Source organism: Podarcis cretensis, assembly GCF_951804945.1.
Source record: "Podarcis cretensis genome assembly, chromosome: 5".
NCBI lineage: Eukaryota > Metazoa > Chordata > Lepidosauria > Squamata > Lacertidae > Podarcis > Podarcis cretensis.
The window spans coordinates 28941051-28966949 of NC_137174.1; the positions used below are offsets into that span (position 1 = coordinate 28941051).

Below are 25899 nucleotides of genomic sequence, written 5' to 3' on the forward strand. Positions count from 1 at the left end.
AATTGCCCCAATTCCGGATGGAAGTCATTACAGTGTAGGGAACTGTGTGAATTCTAGATTCAGTTTGTTGCATATAGTGTGTGCATATGTGTCTATTTCATTGTGTCACTGGTCAACTTTTAGTGTAAAGGATCCCCAAGTATGTAGCTTTCACAAAATCATAAGAGCTGGATGATCAAGAGTTGTAAAATCATAAAGCTGATCCAATCCCTTGCTCAGTACATGAAATCCAGAGCTAGAACATCCCAACAGATGGCTGTCCAACTTACACTTGAAGACCTTAGCAACGAAAAGCCCTCCAAGTAATTGGTTCCATTGTTGAGCATTCCTCTTAATGTTCAGCTGAAATCAATCCTGCTGTAAGTTAAACCCATAAGTTAAACCTGCCCTCCAGGGCAAAGAAAACGTTTTTGTCCTCTGCTGTGTGACAGCGCTTCAAATATTTGTAGAGTGCTACTATGGTCCCCCACCCCCCCACCCCTTCTTATTTTCCAAACGAAAGCATTCCAAGATTCTTCAACCTTTATTCCTAGGACTTTTTTTTCCATACCATTGACCATCTTGGTTGCCCTCTTGTAAACCTGTTCTAATTATGTCTAGATACTTCTTAAAGTATGGCACCCAGAACTGGACGTAGAACAGCAGAAGAGGTCTGACTAGTGCAGAATGAAGTGGGCCCTTTGCTTCTCATGATTTGGAAACTTGAATTATGTTAGTGTGGCCTAAAATCATATCAGCCTCTGTCTTTTTTTCCCAGCCACATCACGTTGCCAACTCATATTCAGCTTCTGATAGACCAAAATCCTGAGATCTTTTTCACATATGCTGCCGTCTGTTCAGGTATCTCCTACCCTACAGTGGTGTGCTTGATTACAGGAGAGGGGGCAAAATGGAGAACTTTGTCCCTATCAAAATTCATTTTGCTAAGTTTCAGAGCAGCTTTCTAGTCTAGCATCCTTTTATTCCTGTCTTTTGAGGTGTTAGGTGTGCCTCCCAGTTCTGTGTAATTGGTCACATTTAATAAATAAAGATTCCCTCCACCCTTCCATCCACCCTGTGGCCATCCAGATATTGCTGGACTACAACTCCCACCATCCCTAATCACTGGCCATACCATTTGGAGCTGGTGAAAGTACTTAATAGAGCAGCAAGGCCACCATCACATCCACAGTCTTGCCAAGAGTGCTGGCTGTGACCAAAGATGGGGCAGGCTGGGGAATGCTCTCCACTGGTTGCTGCCGCGATAACTTCCACCCATTCACCTGTTTGGTGGTTGAAAAGGGAAACTTCATGCTGGTGGAGTCGCACAGGCATCACTCCATAGGGAGATGTCAACAGGGGGTGGGTCACTTCCACCCAATCCACACCAACACCATTCCAATCATTTGGATTCCTCTGCCAATCACTGGAAAAAACCAACCAAGTCCCCACCCCCATTACCTAGGATAGAGTCCAGCCATGATAGGTTTCTAACAAGGATTATCTCCTTGGAGAGGGAGTGAGAGAGAGAGATTTATGCATCCAGTTAACTGTTCCTCTCCCCACTCCCCAATAATAGTCCTTGGCTTTCAGTTCATGCCTACTCTTCCTCTTCAGCAATCAGTCATCCTGTAAGGGGAGTTGTTTCTTTTTGTGACATTCAGCTTTCATTCTTTTATTATTGCCTCTTTTCTGTTGTTGTTGTTGCTACTGCTGCTGTGCCGTTTAACTCACCCTGATTATTCACATTGTCACAGACACAAGCAAACTAATTGAAGTTACCTATGTACTGTCAAATGTAGTTGCCGACAATGTTTGCATTGTATCGCAAGCAGAACTTCTGTAAAAACCAAAACTATTATTCAGCTTTCTGCCTTGGTGAAATGGCTTCTTTGGGATTTCAGAATGCTCTAGTAAGGAATAGGGATGGGGGAGAAATTCAGTATAGTTTACATTAAAAGGGAAACCTACCTAATTTGCACTTTCTGAAACAATATGAGAACCGAAATGCAGTTATCCTTCAAAATCCACACTTCTGCAAATTTTGCAGCACAGATTTCCAGTCAAGTAATGTGTCCAAAAATGCATATGCTGAAGTAGTGTCCATAAAAATGCATATATTGCTGAAAATAATTTGCAATAATGCCTTGTTTTAGGGGTAATTGCTTTGCAAAACTTTATATATTAGGCTAAATTGGATACTAGGATGTGTATATTAGGAAAAAATCACATCAAAATACTGGCAGGTTTTCATGAGGGCTTTAAAAAAATAATAATCACAAGCAGATTTGGGAATGTGGAGTACTAAATTTAAGATCAGAAAAGTAAGAGGTTGAGAGAACCTGAAGTTGACAGATTTGCCCATTCCTAGTCAAAAAGACTCTTCCGCATCTTAAGAAGAGCAAAACCATTATTTATGTGTAACTCACGGAGCCTGCTTGAGGATGGTTGATGTAAATGAGTGTATTTCCATTTGCCTCACTGGAATCTCCTGAAGGTTATGGGGATTAATGAATAGACAATCTGCAGATGGTGACTGAATAACTTGAAGTCTTGCTAGCAGTACTGCATTTATACAGAGAAGAAAAGAAGCAGAACTGTTAGTCCTTTCCGCCTCCGTATACTTTGCTCACAACATAAGTAGTGCTGAGAAGCCTCTGTTAGAGATGCTTTGTTTCTTTCATAGAACTTGAGTCTACGAGGTTTCTTGTGGATGACGAATGATGGTTAGTGCTATTAATTATGCATCCCCTATCTATGAAAACATAAAACTATTGGAAGGAATTCTGTATCTAATCTGTGGCTACTGTACATACATCCTGGATATTAAATGAAAGGGTTCTAGACTTTGCATTTTAATGTGATTGTTGTTGTTGTTGTTTAGTCGTGTCCAACTCTTCGTGACCCCATGGACCAGACCACGCCATGCACTCCTGTCTTCCACTGCCTCCCACAGTTTGGTCAAGTGATTACTACATGCACTTTAGTTTGTTTGCACTTTGGTTGGGATTGGGGTGTATATTTCCTATGTGATCTAAAATCTTCCAAAGACGCAGATAAAATTATAACCTAGTATTTGAACACAGAATGAAAGGTGGGTTTTGAATAACTACATATTACCGTATTTTTCGCCCTATAGGACACACTTTTTCCCCTCCAAAAATGAAGGGGAAATGTGTGTGCATCCTATGGGGCGAATGCAGGCTTTCGCTGAAGCCTGGAGAGCGAGAGGCGTCGGTGCGCACCGACACCTCTCGCTCTCCAGGCTCCAGGAAGCTATCCGCAAGCCTTGCGTGCCGGGGGAACTCCCCCCGCGCACGCAAGGCTTGCGGGCGGCAGCCGGGAGCACGGGGCGCCCTTTGGAGGACGCCCCGTGCTTCGCGCAGGTGTCCGCAAGCCTTGTGCGCCCGGGGGAACTCCCCCCGGCGCGCAGGGCTTGCGGGCGGCAGCCGGGAGCACGGGGCGCCCTTTGGAGGACGCCCCGTGCTTCGCGCAGGTGTCTGCAGCCTGCCGCCCGGCGCGCATGGCGCCCTGAAGCAGAGCGCCCCGCGCGCCAGACAGACATCGGCCAATCCCACAAGCTCGGGGGACAGCGGGGAGGTGCAGCGCCGCCATCCCACTGTTCCCCGACCTGGTTTTTGGGGGGAAATAAAGGAAAAATTCCCCCCCCCCCAAAAAAGTAGGTGCGTCCTATGGGATGGAGCGTCCTATGGGACGAAAAATACGGTATATAGTCTCTTATCTAATAGAGAGTGTTGTACCCAAGGGGAGATGAGCAGCAAGAAGATAAACAGCTCCAAGCCATAGGTCAGAGAAATTTGGAGGAGGATGAACAGCAATCCAGGAAATTCAGTATGCTATATGCAAAGGCTGGATAACCCTCTTGATTCCAAGGGCTACCGTGTTTTTCCCTCTATAACACACATTTTTTCTCCTAAAAAGTAAGCGGAAATGTCTATGCGTGTTATTGAGCGATTGTGTGGTCCCTGGAGCCGACTGGCCCGAGTGCATCACACATTTTCTTCGGGGGTCGTCTTTGTTGCGGTCAGCAGAAGCCAGGGAAGTGCTTGCTAGGAGGTTTGGCCACTCTGATCGCTTGATTGTGTGTGCAGCCGACTGTGTGTTTGCTAGTGTGTGTGCTTTGTGAGTGTGTGGTTGCCTGTGTGTTTGTTCGCTAGCGTGGGTGCTTGGAGGGAGTGAGAGAGTGACTGACTGCTGCATCTTCTCCTGCAATTTGCCTTTTAAAAAATTGGAAGCAGCGGGGCAGTAAAAACCACCTCCGAAAGCCCCATTTTTCTCTTCTAAGGCTGCAGCTCGGCTTTGGGAGCCCTGAACCCCTGCCTTGTTCTTGAGGGATCTTTGAGGTTTTCCCTTTAGCTTTAACCCAGCCCCCTTATTTTACCAATTTATCTTCATTCTTGGTGTGGTAAACTGATTGCAGGCAGCCACACGTGCGTTCGAGCCTCCCGAGAGAGAAAGCTGTTGCTTTCCTGCACTCTGCCTCAGGGTCTTACTGCCCACCCTCTTCTGTTTCGTTACTGTGTTTGCTCAAACGGAACAAAGAGCAGAGAAAACCCCTCCCCTCCAGGCAAGCAGGGAAAGCAGAGCGTCCTTCCTTCTACCGTAATTCCTCTCCGTGCTCCGGTGCTGCTGCTGCTTCGTCTAGGGACTCGCAGGCAACATGCAGGTGGGGGAGAGAGAGAGAGAGCTGGCTGGCTCGGGTGGGTGGGTGGGGGAACTTTTGCCTTCCTTTCCTCCCTCTGGTAAAACCCCTCTCCTGCATTCTTAGCCAGCTGCTTCTCCGCACACCCCTCTCGGTGCTCCTTGTCCCTTCTGTGTTTTTCCTTCCCTCCCCACTTAAAACGTGGTTACAAAGCACGGATCCACATGGATCCTCAGGATCTTTGCATTGGGTCACCCCAAATTCACCATCAGATCACATAGCATATCCATGGCTACAGCCTGCACCAAAAAAATCACGCACCCACTGTTGCCTGGGGCTGCAATGGTGCAAAAACGTGGTTACAAAGCACAGATCCACATGGATTCTCAGGATTTTTGCATTGGGCTACCCCAAACTCACCGTCAAATCACATGTCTGTGGCCACAGCATGAAGCACAAAAATGATACATCCACTGTTTCATTCAGAATTTTTTTTTCTTGTTTTCCTCCTCTAAAAACTATGTGCATGTTATGGTCAGGTGCGTGTTATCGAGCGAAAAATACGGTAAATTCCATGATGGGGGTGTATACAACTGGTGGGCAGGACTAGATGCAAAACTGGGGAAAGTCCTGAGGGCCAAACTGAGAGAGCTGGAGGGCCACATTTGGCTCCTGGGCCTGAGTTTCCTACCTGTGCTCTATCCTTGAACTTCATTCATTGTAACAAGGCCTTGGTGTGTTGTCTTGAATAGTTGCGGCACTTGCTGTTCAAGGCGGGGGGGGGGGGGAGCTTGATCTGAAATGAATGTTTTAACATTTAAAAAGTTAATTTGAGACATGAAAAGATTTCTGAAGAAGTGATCCCTGAACCTATGCACTCATAATTCGTTAACCCAAATGCCATCTACTGACAAATTTAATGAAGGCCCTTTTTCCTAGACAAATGAAATGCCAGAAGTCTCCCAAGTACATAGCAGTTAGAGGAAGTGTGGAACTGGCAAGGTGTACCTTTATGCTCACATATTCAAAGGCTATGATATCTAAAAAGGACTGAGAACAACTTTGGATGTTACAGCCAGTGATAATAAGCAGCTGAGTGAGTGAGTTATACTGACCATCATTTTTGTATGAGTTCTACTTGGAACATAAATTTGTGAAAAGTGGAAACATGAGTCATGAATCCATTTAGTGGTTTGCTTATTTTTTGTGATATCCACTGCATTCTGATTTAAAGGCTTGCAAGCCAGTGGGTCACAAGGCTGTCATGCCTTGGCCCCCTCTCTCCTATGCCTTTCATGACAGCTATCTGCCCCGTTACAAGAGTAATAGCAAAAAGAGCTGTCATGAAGTTTGCTTAAAGCACATTTTCATGTTAAATTTGGAGGCCCCACAGGGAATATCCAAGGAATTTTGTGGGAAACAAATCACATTTTGATAAGACTCATGCAACTTGTAAGAGGAGTGGGTGTTCTCACATCCTTGGCCCTATCAAATTTCAGAGAGGTAACTGTCTTTCTCTATATCATTCCTGGATAAAGAAGGAAGATTTCTTGCTTTCCTGCTCCATTGCTGTTAGTGACAGTCTGAGGATTGATGAACTGAAACAGAATCTTTTCAGAGCATTGAAAATGTCTCCCAAAAGAAGTGGTGGAGTCTCACTGCTTCAAACATTCTGAAACAACTTTCTAAAAATACGGTACAATTATAAGCACAGAGTACAGGCAACATTGCAACAGACTGAGGAGACTTAATTTTTTTGGTGGGGGGCCCATTCCTTGCCTTACGCTTTGGAGCATGCACACTATGGGGTTCCCTTGGCTCACGAGATAACAGTCCACCACCCCTGCTATAGTGGGCTTCCTGCAGCAACAAGACTTGTTGGACTAGATGACCTTTGGGTCACGTTCCAACTATGAATCTATGACTTCCGTCACTGTTAATAATTTTAAAGATGCCTGATTGAGCAGTCACTTCCTTCTTGTTTTTCAAAACTGTCCAAAAAAATAATGTCTTTGCTTAAATAATATGTTGGAAACTTAATCAAAAAAATTACAATATTTGTTTCGCTCTCAATGACTTCCCATTGTCTTTGTCTTGCACCACAAAGAGGCTAGTTATCAAAGCTTGCTACATATGTTTGATTTCTCTTATATGCCCAGGAGGTTGGTATTTGATGGCCTTTTACCCCAAGAATTCAGTTTCCTGAAGCAGAAAATTAAGCTTTTTCCTCTTTTCTGTGGAAAAGTCAATGTGTCCCTAATATTCACGCAAGACTGTGCTGACATACACCTAGCAAAGAAAATATTAAGTACTATCCCTAAATAGCTGGTACAGCAAAAGGAATGGTCTGAACAAAGACATAGGGCTGGATCCAGACTAAGTCATGCTTTGGCCTCATTGAAATCAAGGAAGTTTAAGTTAGACATGACTTAGTTGTCTCCTTGATTTCAGTGGAACTAAATAAGGCATGACTAACTTAATCAGCACAATCCAATCCAGAAGTGAATCTCATTGAGGTCAATAGAGCTTACTTGCACATAAGTGAGGATAGGATTACAGTTTTTGTCTAGATCCTTCCTTGTGTTCAAGACAGTGGCCAAGTGGTTTTCCCTTAGTTACACTGAAGCTTCTCTTAAATAGGACTGAGATCCCTTGCTTCTATTTGCATTTTTGCAATGAGGTATCAAGACACAGTGAGATTTATATTTTAGTTGTGTTAATGAGAACCTGTAGATAGTCTAACTCAGATGTGGGAATGCTTTCAATAAATGATTTTGACCTTCTGAGCTTTAAGTGGGGCGGAAAACAAAACTTTGTTCAGCACTTTTCTCCTGCAATGCAGGAAATGAAATCAAGAGGTGTGAACAAGTAAATATAATTGAATGTTATTGAAAAGTAGACTCGCAGCAGAAACTGCAGATCCAAAGTCTGTTCCTATATCCTACCACTGTAGGCTCTTTTCCTATACCATACCACTTTCGGCTGCAGAGGGCTATGTGTTTATCCCCACCCCTCCTTGATACATTTATTTTGCATAGATTCATTGAGTTGTAGACTTGGAAGGGACCACGAGGGTCAACTAGTTCAGCTGCCTGCAATGCAGGAATATTTTCACCCAACATGGGATTGGAACCCACAACCCTGAGAGTAAAGAGTCTCTTGTTCTACTGACTGAGCTGTCCCACAGGTCCATAGTAAATTAACATGTCAGGAGAGGGGGCCAACCTTGCTTTCTTACTGATATTCACCTGGTAGATGAATGAGCTTTTTTCCCCACATAGGGAAGCATTCAGACATATATACGCACCAGGCAGTCCAGGATTTTACCATAATTTTGCCACTTAACCTTAGCTTAATAATATAAATGGTGTTATTAAGCAATTAGCCTGGCATGGTCATTCTGAGGTATGCCCCACTGTTTTCAAAGGGCTCTACTCCCAGGAATGGTGTGCCTTTTGAGTTCCTTCTTTCCGTGGTCATGCTGCCACCTTCATTTGCTTTAGATGGGGAGCTTCCAGTCACGCTATAGGAGGACTTAAGAAGTTGTCTTATACCTGCTGGTCCATCTAGCACTGTATTGTCTACATTGACTGGCAGCAGCTCTCTATAGAATTTCAGGCAGCACTACCTTGAGATACCATAAACTGAAACTGGGAACCTCTTCATGCAAAATGTGTACTTTATCACAGCACTACAGCCCTTAATTTTGTTTGGTCTGCATTTTAAGTGACTCAATTTGCACCTCCTGAACTAATACAGATATTGGAAGACAATTATCCTTTGGATTTCGCACTTCTCCAGATTTTGAAATACAGCTATTGCTTTGAAAAAAATGTATTAAAATGTAGAAGAAGGGGGGAAATGAATATAAGGGTAAAGTACATTTAGAAATGAGTACATTGAGATAAAATAAGTGTTTATATATAAGTATTTTGTGCTCAAATATTTAAATACAAATTTCCATCTGCTTAAAAAAAACACACCCCACAGATCATTGTAAAAATGGGACTGAATGGAGTTATGATTAAACACATGCAAAACTGACATGAACTCAAGATAGAATGATGAATAATCAGGCTGTTTGCTGGAGCCTTGTGACAAGAGGGTGACATGGCTACATTGTCTCTTTATTTGTCAGTGTAGAATTTATTGAAAATCACTTTCGGGGGGGGGGGATCTCAAGTTCTATTATGAGAAAAGAAGAAAATATCTGTCAGATTTCTTCATTACCATTCATAATTTTGTAAATCTCTATCAAATCCCCTTCCAAGTTGTAAAAGGGTCCTTTTTAAAACTAAAAGCTACAGCTTTGATTATTGTGGTTTGCTTACTATTCAGCAGTGATATCTGGCCAGCTTGTTCTGCCCTTTTAACTGTTCTTTCTGCCCATCTAATGGCTTTATAGATATAATTATAAGATGTTTGGCTGATGTACTATTAAAACCTAATTAATTTTCAGTTTGCATGAATTAGCTGTAATATGCATAAAGACACACATTTAGAAGTGTGATTACATGTTAACTGAAAAGTTGACTTTGAGACATTTGTTTATATATTATAAAATGAAGTAGCTCCAGGCTTAGTGTCTTAAAAATTCTTGGCTCATTACATTATGGCTCTTTGATTGTCTGAATGGTCGCCTGGCATTTCCATAGAGCAGAACTACATATTACAAGAAAATACAGGAAACACAGAGGAAATAACTGTTTCTGTATGCAGAAAGGAATATTTGAGCTCAATCAAATCACATGTATATCTGAGATAATTTGTTATTCCTGATGTTGATAGATTATAATGGATCAGTCTTATATCAGAAACACAACTGAATGTACCAGGGTTACTTACAAGTAGAGGGATATAGGATTAAAGCCTTACAATGCAATCCTGTGCATGTCCACTCTGAAGTAAGTCCCTCTAATTTCAATTAAGCTTCTCCTATGTAAAAGGGTATAGGATTGTAGCCTAGAAAAGCAATCAGGTACTGTTATTGTTGTTGTTGGTATTTCTATCTTGGGAGACAATGGAGGAGTGTGCCTTTGGGGGGTGAAGATAAACTGTTGGAAGGTTTACAGCCCTGGTGTAACCGATGCGGGAGAGACATGTTTTGTTCCAGCTGGGGCAAATGGAGGCATTCAGATGTGCTGCTACAGCTGCACCATGATGTTTCTTCTCTCTGCGCTCCTCCCAGCAGTCACACTGTAAATATGATCAGTAGTTTGTAATTTGGAAACAGTAAGATGATTCAGGTAACCTGCTAAGCCAAACCTTGGCTTGCTGAGATGACACAAGCATGAGGCCTTCCAGAGAGGAGCTCACAGCCACTTAGCCCCCCTCCCTGCTCTCTTTTGCTGCCAAGCTGTGCCATACTAACCCAAGATTTGGCTCCGTGTGTCATCTCAACTGACACTTGTAGTTTTGGTCTCTCTCCACTACTCATACTCAGCTAGAGATGGGCAAGAAATTCAGTTCACATTCAAAGGGGAATCTTATCAAATTGGCACTTTCTGAAATCATAAGTGAACCAAAATGTATTTTTGCCTGATGTATAAAATTGCTTTGAAATACAGTGGTACCTCGGGTTAAGTACTTAATTCGTTCCGGAGGTCCGTTCTTAACCTGAAACTGTTCTTAACCCGAAGCACCACTTTAGCTAATGGGGTCTCCTGCTGCTGCCATGCCGCCGGAGCACGATTTCTGTTCTCATCCTGAAGCAAAGTTCTTAACCCGAGGTACTATTCTGGGTTAGTGGAGTCTGTAACCTGAAGCGTATGTAACCTGAAGCATATGTAACCCGAGGTACCACTGTAAAGCAGGTGCACTTCCCTTGATTTTCAAGTCAGAATTGCCTATAAATTTTATTATAAAAAACAAAAATATTATTTCCTGACACCTTTAATAAGGGTGTCTGATGACCTCACTCTCTCCTCACAGAAATATTGCTTGACCTTTCCAGGTGTCTTTTGGCTATTGTCAAAATTTCTTGAACATTTGGCCCGAGGAGGAATTTCCAGTTTTGATTTGGACCCTACTTGAACTGAAATTTCTCTTGGGTGTACTGCCAAACAATTTCATTGAGTGCCGCCAAGTTCTAGTCTTATAAGAGAGGAAGAAGCATTTATCTCTGTCCCATTTTCTTCACATTCATGAATTTTATAAGCCCATTTAAAGCTGTAAAAATGTTGCTTTTAAAACTGTGTCTGGGATGGAGTGCAGACCCCTCCTGTTTCTGAAGTTTTTTCAGAATGTTTCCATCCCCAAGTGTTCCCCATCCAATTTCACTTCAGGCTAAATTGCAGGGCCAATTCTTCCTTATATTAACACCTCAGTATTAATTCTTTGGAGCAGCATAGTTGACAAGCAACTGATAAGGCAGGGTAGGCAGAGGTATTTAACTCTGCCTCCATCACTATTCTTTGTGGAGGGTGACTATGTGCAGGAAGTCTCCACTATTTTTCAATCGATTTTCCCAGAGTTCTAAGATGTACAAGAAGTCTCAATGGTTACAGGACGCTCCTTGCTTCAGATGATTGCCTTTCAATTTATCGAGGGCAATTGGAATGGTGACAGGGCTGTAGATACTCTTCCTCATGGTTCCTTTCACTTGTTTACTGACATCTGAAGGCAGCCCTGTTTAGGAAAGTTTTTAATGTTTGATGTTTTATTCTGTTTTTAATCTGTTGGGAGCCACTCAGAGTGGCTGGGGAAACCCAGCCAGATGGGCGGGTGGGGTGTTGTTGTTGTTGTTGTTGTTGTTGTTACTATTATTATTATTACTGAATGTTTGAAGAGAGTTTTAGTCTTAGATGTGTTTTGTCTAGTAGGATATGTCTATATTCAGATTCCTTGTGACCCTTACATAACAAATCTATTTGTCATTTGCACACTGGTGTTTGTGTAAGGTGCGAAGATAAGTTATTTTTAAATTTGTTTTTAAACTATTCAATCTGTGCATGTTCTGGAGCTAAAAGATCTGAACTGTACCTCCCAGACTAATATGCAGATTGGAACATAGCTATCCTTCAGATTTTGCACCTTCCAAATTTTGCAGTGCAGTTCTCCACGGACTGCCTTAACAACAACAAAAAGGTCCCATCTTTTACTCACCCAAATAAATAAATGATGATTTAATGATGGCAGGAGCAGATGGATGTGGAACTGGGATGAGACTGGTGTGATGGGCCAGAAATAGGAGAACCTGTTCAGCAGGGGGTTGCAACTGGCTAGGTTCTCTTCTGCTTTCTTACTCCAACATGTATCTGCACTTCATATTACACAGTATTTGCAAGGAGCAGTCCACCTGCTTGGAGTGGGGGGTGGGGAACCGTGGCAATAGCCTCCCAGCCGCAGCATCACTGTCACTTAAAGTGAGGGGTGAGACAGTGGTGTGGTTGGGGTGTGCAGGTGCGCTAACATAGCTTATATGGCAGTCTGTGTGCAGCCCCTGCTCCTGGTGTTTGCCACTGCTGACTCTTAATTTATATGTAGCATTTATTGTGCATACAGTTCAATTTGTCCGTACTGGTGCTGGCTCAAGACATTTTGATGGCTAAAGTAGCTTTTATTTACTATTAGATGTGTAACACAATCAGTTTGAAGTCACCGTGGTCTTTCAATATATTCTATAGCTCAGACATACACTCTGCTCTTTTGTAAATAACACATCTGTGAGGTGGTGTTGGTGTGTGTTAGGAGTTTCAACCAGGAAGACCCATGTTTCAGTCTCTGCTTAGTGTGAGGCTCAGTGGGCAACTGTGGGCCTGTTACTTGTAGACTAGCCTAAAAAATAGGTTATCTCCGTGCCCAACACACTAAGCTCCATAGAGGAAATGACAGGCATTCATTCATTCATTCATTCATTCATTAAATCTAGAGTTTGTTTTTGTTTTTTAATAAAATTTTTTATTAAATTTTCACATTTTATCAAGACAAACACACACATAAACACAGACAACACGTATGAAGTTTCATAACCTTACTTTCCTAACCCCGGTTCTTGACCTCCCCCCACCCCCCCTTCATACATCCTAGTTCCATTAAATTAACTCAGCAAATTCATATCTCTCATCCTTTACATATTATTATTGTATATATATATTTTTTAAAAAAACTTTTACTTGGCCAGATTTTACTTATCCAATTTTCTTATAAATATTAAAACCTTTTCTAAGGTCGACTCGAATTCCTTCCACGAATTTCCCTTTTATCTTAAAAATAAATCATAATAATCAAACACAAAAGTCATAAAGATTTTTTTTTTAAAAAAAAAAATTCTCCTTTCCCCCCCCAGCCCCGGTTTCTGTCCCTTCCAAATGTCCCCACGTCCACAAAAATAGTTTTTAGCCTGGATTCCTCACATCTGAGGCCTTTAAGTCCCTGTCAGTCTCTCTTTGCCAATCTTGTTGGTAGCCCTCCTCATTGGTCCTCGGGTTTCGAGGAAGTTCCAGCTCGGTCTCATCAGAATTTCTTCCATCCAAAGTACTTGACACCAGCTGCTGCAGAAAGTCAACCAATCCATACTCGAAGAGGAAGCCCCAGTCATATTTCTTGTTTCTTTTAAATTCAAATATTCCAAAAGTTCCGGGGGCTTCCTCCCTCCTCTTTCGCATCTTTCGCAGATTTGTAATCCAAGGGTCTTCTTCTTTATATTCTAACAATGTAAGCTTGTGGTTGGTAGTCTCCATCTGTACTGGCCCTTGCTCACTCTCCCCCTGTTCCAAAGTTATCTCTTCTAATTCAGCTGCAGAATTTTTCCCAGTCAAGTCCATTGTGCCTTCAGCAGAGTCACTTATTTTAGAGTTCAAGGTTATGAGTTGTTTACTCATAACCGTAGTCTGCTCCTGCAGTTTTCCCACAAGAAAAAACATTCTTTCTAACTCTGCCTGTAATTTTCCATCTGCAGCCATTGTAATGATTCGATGTTTCCCCTAGGGGGATTCTGGTTACTTAATAGTCTTTTCCCAATAGTCCTTTACCTTGTTATTTCCCTACTTTGTTTCCAACCACTTTAGTTCAAATGTAGCCAATTAAGTCCAAAAAAAAAGTTAAATAATAGAGTTTTTACCTTTCGCTGCCCGTTTGACAGCTCCTTTGACAGCTGTCAAACTCCTCGTTCCTTTTTCTCCGGCTCACATAGAGGACACCCCCGGGTCTGGGGAGGTTTAGACGAAAACTTCTAAAAATTCCACTCTTACTCTCCAGCACAAATCTTCTTCTGTCAAATTCGTGCAAATATTATCTTTTACAAAACACCAAAGAAAGAACTCTCCACCTTAGTTCTCCGATCTTTGCTTTAAATTTTCTGTAGGCAGGGGGGTGCGGACTTCCCTTTAGCACATCCCCCGATCGTGCCGAATTCAAGGATAAAATTTTTAAAGTCCAAATTCCAATCTACTCACGGATTAATTAAAGTCCAAATTTCAGGGAAGAAAGTCAGCGGTCTCCGGCCATGGCTCGCGGCTTCGCTCCACTGCAGTAGCGGTCTACTCACAGCACCACGCCACTCCCCGTACCCTCTCCGCAGCCTTTAAAAAGGCTCTTCGTGGGTCGGGGGCGCTTTAGGTGCCCGCCGAGTCACCAGGTCCGCAGGCTTCCGCGCCTGCGGTTTATAAGGGTCCCCGCGTCGCCGTCGCGGTGAGACCCGTCTGCAATGGAGCCGATTCCCTCCGGAGCTCGGAGGGAATCCGCCATTAACCGGATCGCGCTAACCCGGAAGTCCATTAAATCTAGAGTTTGGACCTGCTATTGTCTATATCATATGGGCAGAATTCCACATGGGCACCCCCACTGACAGAAAGGGAGGGAGGGAATATCACCTCCTCTCTGAAGCTCCCAGTACCACCTTTTATACTTCATACTACGTCATACTTCATACTATTTCATACTATTTTGGAGGGTCCACTGACCTCCCAGAACAGATGGGAGGTATAGAGAGCTGCAGGGAGTGGGTAAATCATGAAAACCACCCCCTTCAGCATTTTGCCAGAAGAATTCCTCTGCTATATCATGTGCCTTTCTATCTGCAGGAAGTCTGGCTCCATCCTTGTGAAACTCATAAGTAATGTATATTTTTCTAGAAAAGCTTGGGTTTTCCCCCCTTCTGCACTGCAGTCTCTATCAGAAAATTGATTGCTTTTGTTTCCTTTTCACTGATGCCAGCCACATCTTGAACAGAGCATTTAGTAATCCCATTGAAGATATCAAAAATAGTGAAAGCCATGTCAAAGGAGAATACATGTTAGAAGAAAGAATCAATTTTTTATCCATTCTAATTGCTTATATTATGAATTTCATTACAGCCAATTCCATTATATGAATCCATTCTCTCATGATAGTCAATAATTTGAAAGTTCAAGTGGATTTAATAATTCATTCAGTGGGCCCTTAACATATTTCAGTTTTCCCCAATACCATATAACAATTATCATGAGAGGCAAATTTAAACTTGTGTGCTCAAAGATTTTTCTAAGTATGACATTTTTGGTCTCTGCACATTCTATAAACTCCCATAGGAGAAGAATTCATGAACAACTAATAGCAGACCCAGTCAATTTAGAGATACACGTTTATTCACCCAGTTCGCTGTGCAGTTAGTTCGGGTTCAGCTGAGCTAAATAACAGTTGCAACAGAGATGAGTGCTACTGGGTTAAGAAAATGGATCTGATGCAGACATAAGTGCTCTTCAGGCATTCAAAGTGAATATGTGAAGATTGCTATGGCTTTGTGTGCAGAAACCCTGCCTGCAAAACCCAATTCCAAGAGAATACCTTCATGCACTGAGTGTAAAGGTCTGAAGGGGGCTCCACCCATATTCAGCTGAACACAGTTGCCTCTGTGGGACTGGGAATCCTGTGTTGTCAGGGTTCCCAATTGCACAAAGGCGTCAATGCAGGGATCTCCTATACCAGGCATGGGAAATCTATGGCCCTTCAGATGTTACTGGATTCCAACTACCATCAGCACAAGCCAATGTGGCTAATGATCAGAGATCATAGGAGTTCACAGGTTCTCCACCTATACGCTGCATATTTTACCCCACAAACAAGCCAGATGTGGCTTGAATGCGCAAATAGGGCCATGATATTGCATTGTTCTTAAAAGTTTTAAACAAAAACAGCGGACAACATGAACTCTTGATGTGATGTCAACTTTGGCCATTGCTGCTAATATGTTGGATGTTGAATATGAATAATGGGTTTAAGCTCTCTATGGCCATGAACTCACCAACCTGGTTGGGGTATGGATTTTCAAGCTCAATTTCAAACAGCTTACCCCTTAGGTATGCTGGAGAATTTAGACTCATAACAGTTAAATGCTAGAGCAATATTTAATAAAAAAAGAAGGAGTGCAAACCAAAGTAAGCACTTTCACACGTATTTTAAAGGTATTTCTGATCAGTAATGGTGTGTATGGTGAGGAAGAACCATCCTCCTGACATTAGCTTATCCGCTGCCTACATGGACAGGGCCTGGGCAGGGAGGCAACAAGTTAGGAACACCAGTGTATCTGTGCAACCCTGGACCTGCCACTGCCCCACCCATGTAAGGAGAAGTGATGCTGGAGATCCCACCCCACCACATGTGGTACCACTTTTAATATATTTATAGTTCATTGCTCTGGACACCAAAAGTTTTTTTTTAAAATTAATATAATATACTTCTGCAACCATAAGTAAAATGAATTCAGCAGAAGGAAATGTCCATAGAACAGAGTTCACAGCAATGCCCTTCACTGAAGAAAAAAAATCCAAAGAGTCTGTAAATCATTAAAATGACAATCTGCACATTGGGGTGCATGAATTGGGGTTGGGGTCAGTGAATTTAGGATTACTGACTAAAAGGTTTTAAAAATTGAAATGCTATGGATGTGTGGGTGGGTGTGAAGATTGTAATGCAGCACCAAAATGTTGCAACATAGACTTCAGGGAAGCGTCTTTGGGAATGGCATTCCATAACCAGGGTGCCAGCCCAGAAAATTTCATGTCTTTAGTAGTAGTAATAATAATAATAATAATAATAATAATAATAATAATAATTTATTATTTGTAAGAATATCCTCTGAAGGTCCATGTAGGTAAGATAAGTTCCAGAGGAGGTGATCTTTCAGGAAACCTGACCCCAAATGTTTAGGGCTTTAAATGACACTTTTAATTTGGCCCCCAAACAGACAATATGATCATGTTCCAGCTAGCAACCTCTCTGCACTCTTTGAAACTGCATAGAGTTTCGTCCATATGAGAGTTGAGCGTTCACTACTATATACCAATGGAAACAGTACGGCTGACGGTCTATATAAAATAAATGCTTTCCACTTTGATTCCAGATATGTGTTTGTGAAATTTAACATCATCATCATCATCATGCATCAGGAATCCACTGGAAACCACCTGAGGGGAAAGAGGAAGCAGAAAGCACTTAGACAAAGTAAGTTTTAGAACTCTTAATGCAATATTGTACTTACCTTTTCATAGAATCATAGAGTTGGAAGAGACCACAAGGGCCATCGAGTCCAACCCCCTGCCAAGCAGGAAACACCATCAGAGCACTCCTGACATATGGTTGTCAAGCCTCTGCTTAAAGACCTCCAAAGAAGGAGACTCCACCACACTCCTTGGCAGCAAATTCCACTGTCGAACAGCTCTTACTGTCAGGAAGTTCTTCCTAATGTTTAGGTGGAATCTTCTTTCTTGTAGTTTGGAGCCATTGCTCCATGTCCGCTTCTCTGGAGCATCAGAAAACAACCTTTCTCCCTCCTCTATGTGACATCCTTTTATATATTTGAACATGGCTATCATATCACCCCTTAACCTCCTCTTCTTAACTCATTCTTGAAACAGCAGTGGTATTCTTGTTCAAAAAACAACAAACAAACTTTGTGACGTTGGACCTTTGCACAGTTTGTGTGTTTTTATTGTTTATCTGGAAAAAATGGGTTGCTGTGTATCAGTAAAGTTCCCCTGCATCAACCCCTCTGCTCATAATCACACCCTCCAAACATGGCCTTGTAGTGAAGAAACAGGACATCAGCCTGTGCTTGTGTGCAACATTCAGCTACACACTTTAAAAGTGATTTACTGTAGCCTGATTGAACCTACTAATCATGATGATCACCAACAACAAATAATCTCCACTCTTTTGGTAATCAATCGGCACTTTACCAACTCTTTCTAGTTGCTGGAGGTGGTTGTGGGCTAATGGAATCAGTCCTCATTGTCTCTCATTGTATGCCTTTTGTAGACACTTTTTACCCAGAATTTATCAATTATTTTCAATACATTGAGCCATTTAGAAAAAAACATATTTGTGTGTTTACGCACCACAAATGCATGGCAAAATCCAGAAAAGTACATAAGGCAGCTGGGAGTTATGTTCCATTTCTCAAGCAAGTTCAGGTACATCAGATCATGTCAATCCCCTGTGAAAAGTGGACCAAATTTCATCCCTAGATGGAGCCAGGTAATTTCCCCCTGTATTTTTCTATGTCATCTAAGTGAAAATCTGTACCTATATCCATCCATCTACCTATGGGGGAAGGGAGTGTTTGTTGTCTCCAGACCTCAGTAAACCCTGAAAAGGTAATCACAAAGTTCTGCAACTCCAGATTGACATTATAAATATGAAATGAAAATCAGACTTGAAGCGTTAAAGCTCATGATGGTGTATGAATATTCATTCATTCTGTGGCACTTCCATGAATTCTTTTAATTACCACCTTTTCATATTCCAGTTTCTCTGTAATTTGTTTGATAAACAATTCTGCAAAGGGGTTGCAAATGACACTTTCATTTTGCCAATCTCAGAGGTTATTACTTGAAGAAAATACATCATCAGGATTGGTCATTTTACATCTACTACGTATGAGAATCAGTCCTAATTGCATTTTTGTTTAATTGGTGATGCCTAAATCCATGAAGTAAGGGAATTCTATTCTTACACATCCACAAATAATTAAATATGGATTCATAATTAGCATTCACAGAGACTTTGACGAGTTTTGCAGCAAGGTCCAGGGACCAAAAGGTCAATAACTGAAATCTATCATATGTGTGGGTATTTAGTGGCTGAAATGCAAGCAGAATCCATAGCTGAACAGACCCAGTTATGTGTATACCAATTATGTGTATCTGCACGATGGATTAAATTGCTGCCAAAATGTACAATGACCACTAACAAGGAGGTAGTTAGTTTGGTAAAAGTTAAACACTTTTAGATCCCCCTGGTTTCAATAAGAGAGATTTAAATGCATGCAAAGCTCTCGTATTTAAATTTATGGTCTTTGCTGGGTCATGAATTATAAAATTATAAAAAACAAATAATAAAAACACATTAAATCATTTGGAAACATTCAGCTGATTTTAGTAAAGCCACATTTGAAAAGTGGTGAAGGGGTTTCAGGGCATAGTGATTAGAAGGAAACTCCAACCCCCTGCACTGCAGGAATCTCAACTCACAGGTCACCCAGCCTGTGCTTTTAGGTTTATTTTACTACTATGCAGTTACTGTATACCATTTCTAAAATATATAAAAGAAAACATAAATATATGCTTCTATCAAGGATGTGTACCGTGGTGATGTTCAGTATATAGAGAGCTGCTGATGGGTTGGAAGTGTGAGAGAAATAAATAGGGAATATAGCAGCATCTCGGCTACTAAGGACACCAAGTCATCTTGTCTAAAAGCGTTTGTACTTTCATCTGTCCTTTCCAGTCTGCCTGCCCGATGAGGAGTACTGTGAACTCAGTATCTGTGCATAGTCCTTCAGTAGCATATATTGGTTGAATGAAGATTTCACTTTTTCCCCCCTCAGTTGTAAAAAGTGTCACTGCAGATGACAGGCAGGCAGGCAGGCAGGCAGGCAGGCAGGCAGGCAGGCAGGCAGGCAGACAGACAGACAGACAGACAGACAGACAGACAGACAGATGCTTAGGTGGAAGGAGCTCCCCACACAGCCGGCCACACATTCATTTGCTGGAGCTTTGGTGGTGTATACTGCCATTATGTCACTATGGATAAAGAGGAATCCCACTAGTACTTTGCACCAGTAGAAGAGGTTAAGCACCAACAGCAGGAAGAGAGAAAGACCCCCTCCAGATGCCCTTTTATTGCTTATGATGATCAGGAATAATGGGAGTTGTAATTCAACAACATCTGGGGGGCCACAGGTTGCTCCAGCAGTAGGTCATTTGTGGGTGGGGGGGAGGACAGCAGCATCCAATTGGTGATGGAGGCACGTCACTCATTAAAATGAGGCAGGGTACCCTAGGGACCTCCAGGTTGGTGGTGACAACAGCCCTGCATGTAGCCCCCCCCCCCAAGTGGAGCCACCAACAACCTAGAACTCCCCCACAATGACACTGCCTCACCCCGCCCTGCCCTTGCTCTTGTGAGCATAGTGCTGCCACTGGAATGACACCACTTCTTCTGTCCTCCCCCTTATGACCCATCACTGGGTTCCCTATCAGTAATATAAAGTGAGTCTGCTCAAGCTTTAGCTGAGACTAGTTGGGGAGCTTTCCAAGTATTGGCAGGCCAAACGTGGGATTGACTTTGCTGTCAAAGCATGGGAGCCTTTTTTATTTGTATCCTTTGGGTAGCTGGGGCTCAGGGACTGCACTTCTCACTGGAGTCTAAATGCCAACATTTGGGGGCTTTTGCATACGCTTTTTGACTATCCGGAACTTGGATGAAAAGTAGCCAAACATGGGGACTATGTCTTATTTAAGTGACTAGCACAAAAATTGCCTTGTTGGATCATGCCAAGGTCGATCTAGTCCAGGGGTCAGCAAACTTTTTCAGCAGGGGGCGGGTCCACTGTCCCTCAGACCTTGTGGGGGGCTGGACTATATTTTGAAGGGGGGGGGGAATGAACAAATTCCTATGCCCCACAAATAACCCAGAGATGTATTTTAAATAAAAGCACAAATTCTACTCATGTAAAAACACCAGGCAGGCCCCACAAATAACCCAGAGATGCATTTTAAATACAGTGGAACCTTGGGTTGCAGACATAATCCGTGACAGAGGCACATCTGCAACCCACAGCGTTCGCACCCTGAAGCACCGTGTCTGCGCAGGCGCGATTTGGCGCTACTGGACATGCACAAAGTGTGATTTAGCACGTCTGCACATACCTGAGCGGTGAAACCCGGAAGTAACCCATTCCGGTACTTCCGGGTTTCCCGTGATCCGCAACCCGAAAACACGTAACCTGAAGCGTCTATATCATGAGGTATGACTGTAAAAGGACACATTCTACTCATGTAAAAGCATGATGATTCCCGGACCATCCGCGGGCCGGATTTAGAAGGTGATTGGGCCTACCCATGATCTAGTCCATCTCCACCATGCTGTTTTCAACAGCAAACAGCTAGGGACTTTGGGGGAAAGAGGATTGACTAGGATCTGGAGATGAACTCTCACCTCTGGGTTCCTAATGACTTGGTACTGCCTTGAGCTAATCATAAGTAGACATGGGCAGGAAGGCTTAATCACACTTTTATGAGCTTGTGTCTTCTATGGTTAGTTTGAAACATTGTTGAGCAGCACCAGGAAGTGGGGAAGACACTTTGAGAATTAGAATATACTGTAATGTCTGAACAACCTGGTGTTTAATGTAATACAAATTGACTTGGCTGTCTTGCATGCGTCATCCAGAGAGCATATTATTATTATTATTATTATTATTATTATTATTATTATTTGCAATGCACCTATTTGTTGTCTGAGGCATCCAGGAATCACTCTTTGGAGGGCCGGAACAGGAGTTCATGGGCAAATACTGATTCTGTTTTGATTCAAAGGGTCAGCCTTTTGTTCTCTACTGTCAAAGCAGATTATCTTAAAATTTTACCTTTTTATCATATAAATCTTAACGCCAATGCAGAGAGAGAAAGAGATGACAAATCCCTCAGTAATACTAATCAACAGTGCATAAGGGTCATTGTTTGAAGGAAATGTATTTCATTTTTTAAAGTTTTCTCAACAAACCCGACCTGTTCCATCTTTGGAACTTCAAATCTCATAGTAAATAGTACATTGGCCTGTGGATGTGCTGGCGTTCTTTGGTATGAATTAACTGACTCCCCCCCCCCCCGAGCTGCCCTTTACTATAGCTACTCATTAGTCGATGAGTGTGTGACTATGGGGGGGAATTTTGTCTTGTACAGAAAGTCACTGTGGATTTTTTTGTATGTCATGGGCATTCTAATTCCCTTAAATACCTTTGGTTTTCCTTTGATGATGATTATGATAATCTATGACCAGAGTTCACTTGAGGCACCCTCCTATGTCATCCATTGGCAAATGCTGTGGAAACTAGTAGGGTAGTTCTTTTTAAATAGTTTTGGTCACCACAATTATTTGGGTTATTTTGTAAGAGGCCTTGAAAAATGCTAGATGGCGGCAGAAGTTAAGGCTTGTTTTATAAAGTTGTTTCGGTCCTGTTATCCCCACCTTGAATCCAGATCCTATACAGATGCATTTACCAGTACATCTTCAGGAACAAAACTTGGTTCAGTACTTTGATTCACATTATTACATAATATATTAATTTGATTGATGTTAATCAAATTAACATATTAACTTTATTAGACATTAGAGTCTGCATTCTTTTTTCTTACTTCATAGAATCAAAGGATTGTAGAGTTCGAAGGGACCATGAGGGTCATCTAGTCCAAGCCCCTGCAATGTCAGGAATTTTTGGACCAGTGTGGGTCTCGAACCCATAACCCTGAGATTATGCGACTCGTGTTCTACTAACTGAGCTATCTTCATTCAGGAGCATTGAACTTATATGCAGGCTTCAACATGGTGCCCTCCAAAGGTTTTAAACTATAACTCTCATCACCCCTGACCATTTGGCATGCTGCCTAGGACTAATGAAAGCTATAGTCCTAAACAGCTGAAGGGTAACAGGTTGAGGAAAACTTCGACAGCTCCCTTGTGCCATTGTTAGGAGGCTTAAACATCACTCTGTCTATCATGTTTTAACATATAAATGTGCTTCAACCTTTGAGGTATCCAGTGCCATGGGAACTGATGATTGAAAATATTTTCTTTTCAGCTTAGCATAAAATTGAATAGACACATTATTCTGTATTCAAACTGATTCTTTCTCAGTAATATTGCCAGTTATTTATCTGCTCATTCTGTGTATGTATAAAATATTTAAATACAAGTTTTAAAACGCAAATATACTGTAATAATAATAGAAACACAGAAAATAAAAGCATATATTATTTACATTTTTAAAAGGAAAAAGAAATATAATCTTCCTTACACAGAACAGCAAATATTTAGCCTGATGCTGAACAGAGAGCAATGTTGTTCTCAGGCAAACTTTCCTGGGAAGCAAATTTCACTCATGGGCACCATGAACCATAGAAGGCCCATTTGGCAGGGTCACCTGGAGGAGAGCCTCCAAAGTTGACCTCTGCACATAGGTAGATGCATTCCTTCAGAAACTGGGTCCCAAGCTGCATCTTCACTTTGGATTGTGCTTGGAAAAGCACCACTCCTCTAAACCATCTGTTTTTGGACTGCAACTCCCACCATACCAAGCTAGCAGGTCCCAGTGGACAGGGATGATCGGAACTGTAGTAAAAAAAAGCCCAGCTTGAGTCCCACATTTGGGAAACCCTACTCTAAACACTCATTTCGATGTACGATTAAAGGGCCTTATTTTTGGTTAAACATGTGTAGAATCACTTTCTGACTGTCTTTAAAGACAACCAAAATTGATTCAGACTAAGGTTGCCATATTTCCAAAAGTAAGAATCAGGACACCCTGAAAGTTGCTGAGCTTTACAATAATGCAATTTTTCGATCCAGAGCAAAGGACTTCCTTTTAGACCACCCCCCCCCCCTGACGTCAGTTCCACCTTTGAGATCCCGCTAATGTCTGGGAGAATTTGGATGTATGGCAGCCCTAATTCAGACTGAGGGCAATGAATAGGCAAGCAGTTTCTAACTCTTTCAAAGCAACCACCCTTTGACTCATTTCTAACATCATTTTACTCTTTGGTTTTAAATTATTTTTAAGTTGCAGTTACAGCCCTCATAAAACAAAGACATAAATAATAAATACTGGAATGATTCATTGTATATTTACACTTTGGTCAAACATTATCAAACACTGTTGGTGTGTAACTAGTTTTATAAATACTGTTAGATAATGGAGACTGACAGCACGGTTGCTATACATGAGTCCATGTGTGTAATTAATTCCCCCATCAGATTGTTAGGACTTTACTACTTTCCTACATTTTATCACAGCAAAATATATAGACTTCAGTATGTGACTGCCTGCAGGCACAGCATGTAATGTTTTGTGAGTTTTTTGTCTTGGCTACAGTGATGGACGTTGAATACCAGTCACTATCTTGACAGTTAAGGACAAATTGACAGATGGGATTGAGCCATTTTTAAAATATAGTAGGATTAGGGGGCGGACCCCAACTATTGTACCCACTAACAGGCATATGGTCCAGTAACTGAATAGTTGAATATTTGTTTTCTGGAACAAATAGTACTAAGTAGCATTAATAGAGATTTTAAATAAATTCAATGGATTTTTTTTATTATTATTATGGAGGGGTCACTGGCTGTCATTGAGCGTGGAGGAAATACTGACAGTCGAACGAAGCACAAGGAGAAACAGAAATACATGCCAGGTGGTCTCTTTGTTCACTGCAGAAGTGGCAAGCTGCTTTTGTAAATTGAAGGATTGCCTTTTCAGCACTGAGCTGTTTGAGTGAAAAATCTTTAATTGCATATACATTTCTTCGTGCTATTTACAAGTAATATATGGGAAATAGTTCAGGGAGAAAGTGAGAACCTGTCAGTTTGCTTTTCAAAATATATTGTGCTAGTAAAGTTGGTGTCAGGGAACTGCCATCGGAGCGCAGGGTGGTGGAGAGGCTCTCGGACGCTGGGGAGGGAACCAGCAGGGAAAGAGGGAGATCTTCCGCTGAGGAAGAAGGGAAGGAGGAGGAGTCGGAGGGAAGGCGCAGGGACGCTTCCAGCGAGACCAGTGGAGAGAGCTCAGGACCTCCCCTGGGGACGCCCACTCTGCGCAGAAAGCTGTCGCGCAGGGAATCTAGGTGGAGACTTTCTGTCAAGGAGCTCTTATGTTGGAAGAAGTTCAGGAAACGCCCACTGACGGATTCTGCCAGTGATTAAGGCAGCCACGAAGTAAGGGCTGTCCGGTCAGGGAAAGTTTTAGCCAACTACACAGCTTGGAGCGGTTTTGGCGCTTACGCACAAGCAACCCCTAATACCTTTACAGTTGGTTTCTGTTAGAGTCCTATGTAGGCATATAAAGCATGAAAAAGATTTTTGGATTTTAAGAATGATGAATATTAGGCAATAGAATCCTAGAAAACGGGATGTGGGGTTATTGGTTTGTGGATTTTTTGCTCTTGTTTTATTATGTATTTAGTGTTTTTATTTTGTATTTTTATGCTCTGAACCTCCCTTAGTCCTACGTATGAAGGGCACTATTCAAATTTAATAAATAATAATAATAATAATAAAATATGAAGACATTAGCCCAGTGACATTGTATATATCCACCTTAAAGGTTGTACATATTTTTTCAGTATCTCACACCTATTCTCTAAAGAATTTGCAAATCTTTCAGTTTTGTGTCATTTTTAGATAGAATTTGCCTGAATCTTATGCAGGGGTTTAGTTCCAAGGGTAATGCATATGTGTGAAAATTCATATAGACAAAATTGTGTTATCCTTGGAGCCACCCCATGACTAGCTAGCCGGCCTTTTAGCAGTCAGGGAGAGGGAGAGCATCCCTACTAGTCCCAGAGCCAGCGCACCAAGCAGGCCCTGCACAGGAAGCAAGTCCAAGAGCTTAAAAGTGCATTTCGCCCAGGGAGTATACTGTACACATAATTCTTCAAGGCAGAGATGATTTGAAGAATTCTGACACAGTAATTTAGGTGACCAGCTATAGGCATTTTTTTTTTAAACGTAAAGTGAGGTATCCCTTATTGTTCAATCCTAAGAAATGGAAGGTTAGGAATTCAAAGGTAGTCCCTCCCCCTGATCCTTATTTTAGTTCACAGACTGGGAAAAAGGGAAAGTGAGGAACTGGAAGACACTGGATCCTTGCCCACCTTGCTCCCTAACACAGCACTCTTTTGGCCCTACCAATGTCAAATCTCCAAAGTCGATAGCGTAAGGAGTGAATGTTGGAGTAGTGGAGGGATGAAAGTTCTGATGTATCTTTCGGTCCCTGGAAAGTCATT

The 25899-nt window shown here is 42.0% G+C and overlaps 1 long non-coding RNA gene across 10 annotated transcripts in view; it reads left to right on the top strand.

The window, feature by feature from the left end:
• Positions 1-25899, top strand: part of LOC307215942 — a 576636-nt gene that overhangs the window by 488146 nt on the left and 62591 nt on the right. For all 10 annotated transcript variants that reach the window (XR_013838751.1, XR_013838752.1, XR_013838753.1 and 7 more), the window contains one exon: positions 16962-17062. This is a non-coding gene — a long non-coding RNA (uncharacterized lncRNA). The remainder of the gene's footprint in view (positions 1-16961; positions 17063-25899) is intronic.